Here is a 3,940-nt window from a genome sequence, read left to right as displayed (position 1 = left end):
TGAAACTGGCACCTCTCCAGCTACCAGTCCACACTCCATATTTTGTGGTCTGTGGGACTTGAACAGTGACCCTCTGGTTCCCAAGCCAAGTCCCTACACACTGGGCTACTGCCGCCCCAAAACAATATATTTGATAACCCATTAGCTACTGTTAGACCAGGGGTTCCCAAACCTTTACATTTCAAGGACTATAATAGATCAACATTAGATCACAAACAGGACTGCACAGATGCTGTGAAATTAAATTATTTTACTTTTTCAAACTCATTTTGAGTTCTTATTTATGAAAGAGTCTTTAAATATTAGGGGACATTTATTGTGTCTGGGTTTGGTGTTCATTTATTTGTATTGCTACAGTACAGAACTACAATCTTCTCTTAATAATTAGTAATTATTTAGCACATAATGGCATACATAGACATAATGTCTATCAAAAGAACCTGACTGTTTCACAGATTATCTGTCTCATGTGCTCCTGCCAGGATATAGTGAAAGTGTCAGGAAATATGAGTGATAATAAGAAAATAAGAAAAGTTACCTACTGCAACTTTAAAACCATTTCTTTAACTAATTAACATCTAGCTATTTGTACTTGAGTCTGGAAAAGTATGGAAGTTTGAAATGTACAATGAACCCTGATTATTATACTAGATGCTGTCTCTGTTAGAAGTCCACTGTAGTTTATGATATTTGCTACCGTATACTGGCTGTAATGAGTCAGCAGTGTGCTGTATTTACAGCAGCAGGAACTGTACTGTTGATTGGACTCTCAGCTCTAATGTGCTATTCATTTTTAATCTATTTTCTATTTCTTTTAGCTTCTGTTACACTGTGTGTACTGTAGAGTCTCCCACCAAGAACTGCACTTTGTACATCTGTTATTGTTGCATTCACAGCCAGCACTTCCAAATTTTTTGAGGAAGAGAGCCCTCTATATATTACCAGGTTCACCTGTACTCAGCCTACGACAAAGCTCTCTCTTGTGGGCTTTCAGCGGGCCTCTCATTCAACTGGCTTCAGGCCAGTTTCCTCTCATGAACCTGCCATTTACCTGATAGGACTATACTACTCTCCTCACTTTCTTGCCAGCTTCCAGGAGGTAACCTGGTTACTGCATGTCGAAACCCCTCGCAGGCTGCAAGGCACCTTGTTGTCTCGATGTTGTCCATGGAGTTAGAATTATGTGCTCATTGAATAATAATACAATAATCCACTAAGTCTCAGCCAACCAACTGCCACAGAGCCATATCGGTCTATTATTAGCCTTTTATCTCGGTCACTGTCGCCTCTTTCCAGGATTCCATCGCTCACTCCTTCATGAAATTTATATATGCATGCATTAATAGTATCCTTAATCTTTCAGTGGATTTAGCCAAAAATAGAGTTTCCATTAGTGCCACGCGCTCATTATCCACACACAGGCAGCAGTATGAGGGCACAGGCTGGAAAGAAAGCTGCTGTTGAAGCCAGTGAGGTTATTTTAGTAAATGCTGACATTTTTCATCCTCCTGCACTCTCCTGCATCCATCAGGTGGTCATAAGACAAGAGGCTTGTTAAAGTGAGACCCTGTTCAGCCAAGCAACACCTGCCACTTCTGAAGCAACCTCTGATTTATTAAAGGCGATGTAAGTGACAGATAATGTAAGTGGCGCCGCAGGAAGGCCAGGGCACAGATAGAGAAGAAAATTGCTAGTCAGATATGTCTTCTACTAATCAGATTTGAAAGGACAAAAGGACAGAGCAATGTGATTAAAGTTTGATTCATTTGCAAAGATGGTGATATCACCACTAAGTTGTCTAAGACTTCTAAAAAAAACCCCAAACACTTCAGGTCAATAAATCAGCCTTAAAAGGTCCAGTCTGTAATTAGGAGGATCTATTGGCATAAATGGAATGTAATATTCATAGATATGTTTGATTAGTGTATAATGAATGAGAATGAGATGTTTTTATCTACAGACCGCCTTGCCTTCCATGGAGTCCGCCATGTTGAACCACCATGTTTCTACAGTAGCCCAGAAGGGAAAACCCGGACACTGGCTTTAGATATAGCCTTTAGCATTTTTCAAGAGTTTCGCGGCCACTGTAGTTTCTCCTACACACGTCACAGCCCGCTCTCATTCCCAGGTCATCAAATACAGACGTGAGCTAGCAATCTGCAACTTCACCACTAGATTCCACCAAATCCTACACGCTGGTCCTTTAAACATTCAATCAAGAAACTATATAGAAACAACTGGATTATATGTAATATACAAGCAGTGTTGGGCTAGTTACTCATTACTCTTCAAAAGTAATTTCATTACTTTACTTATTACTCCCTGCCAACAGTAATTAGTTACACTACTAGTTATATTACTTTTCTAATACGCCCCACAACATTGGTAATTGTGTCCCTTCAGAATTATGATCATTAAAATCCAGTTTTGTTGTTAAACTCAAAGTAATATTTCCAACCGCTGAATGTAAGTGTTTTAGTGTCCAAACTAGTTTCTGCCACGATTAAAAAAGTAAATCAAAAGATGTGATTGGATTGTTGGATTTCAAATAAGTAATATTATTATTAAGTAACAATATAAGTATATATTGTAACTAATTATATTTTGGGGAGAAAACTGTAATATTAATTTCAGAAATGTATTAATAATTAATTACAATACTAGTTAATGGGGAGAGTAATATTTTTACTGTAAAGCCACTACTAGTAATGAGTACTGTCCACCACTGGTAACCAATCCTTAATTTATGTACGAACAAACACTAACGTGGCTTCTCTGTGTCTGTACCAAAGCCACTTACACAACAGCAGCAGGTGTCAGAGGAGTTGCTCAGCAAACTAAAGCACTTGTTCAATTATTTCACAACTGTCAGTCAAGCATCGTGCAGGAAAACATATGACAACGACTGATCTGTCCCCATCCACTATGCTTTAATCATTCATAATGTATGGAGAAGGTGGGTGATATAAGGTCATGCCTCTGCTCTGTTGACATTGGCCATAATAGCATTTAAATCAATAACAGAGAATATTGATCAGCTGATCTGACTAATTGATTGAGTGGAAAAAATACATATGATTGCATTCAGGTTTATAAAACATCACCCAGTGAGGACAGATCCCTCAACTCTGTCTTTGCTCTCAAAACCAACCACAGTGCCAAGTGACAGTTACTGAGATTATATGAAGATAATCCGATGAAGTGCGCACAAACACTTACTTTACCTCCACGACAGCCTTTATATCCCGGACAGTGCTGAAAGGTCGGAAGCTCTCGGTTAATCAGTTATTTCCAGGGATGTTGACATAATGTCGACTCTTCACAGTTGGACTTTACGGATTCATTTAAGTCTTTAAAGTAACTTTGAGCGACCGGATGAGACGGACGGATGGCACACATCAGCCTTCTTTAGACCCGAACTGCAAAGACCGGTTTTAACGCAACAGCCTGAACGCTTTAAATAATAAAATGTTCTCATTAATCACAGGATAGTTTCTCCTTGAATAGAGACGTTCCTTCAGTGTTCATAGAAGAGTTAAAAACTGTAATCCGTCCGACACGGTGTGGGTGGAGCTGTGGGCACACTGCAAAGAATATTCCTCTAAACAGGTTTTACTCCAACCACACAGCTGACCTGTGTGTTCAAATGGGAACCTTTTATAGTGTGCATGGTGACTGTCAGAGGTAAAAGGACCTGAGCAGCAGGACTGCATTGGTGGAGCAAATAAATGATTTTCTAGTTATTCTAATGATTCCTGGTAGTGCCATGAGTTTTATTATTCCTAAAAACATTTTAGTATCACTTTCTCAAAAGGCACCCTTTATTAAGGGTTTATAAGTGGTCATTTATTAGGGCTGTGTATTGGCGATAAGATATGTATCACGATACCTGGGTTACGATTCAATGTATTGAAAATAAATGAAAATCCATTTGACTTAC

The 3,940-nt window shown here is 38.9% G+C and overlaps 1 protein-coding gene across 3 annotated transcripts in view; it reads right to left on the bottom strand.

Moving 5' to 3' along the window:
* The window catches only part of gdpd5a (glycerophosphodiester phosphodiesterase domain containing 5a), a 22,052-nt gene extending 18,521 nt beyond the window's left edge, over positions 1 to 3,531 (bottom strand). For all 3 annotated transcript variants that reach the window (XM_035665939.1, XM_035665938.1, XM_035665940.1), the window contains exon 1: positions 3,220 to 3,531. The gene's annotated coding sequence lies outside the window, so the exon portion shown is untranslated. The remainder of the gene's footprint in view (positions 1 to 3,219) is intronic.
* Between the last annotated feature and the right edge of the window lie 409 nt (positions 3,532 to 3,940).

Source organism: Morone saxatilis, unplaced genomic scaffold (genome assembly GCF_004916995.1).
Source record: "Morone saxatilis isolate NCDOM2014 unplaced genomic scaffold, NCSU_SB_2.0 Contig20, whole genome shotgun sequence".
NCBI lineage: Eukaryota > Metazoa > Chordata > Actinopteri > Moronidae > Morone > Morone saxatilis.
Note: the sequence above shows the minus strand (reverse complement) of the source record. Positions and strands in the feature narration are given on the sequence as shown.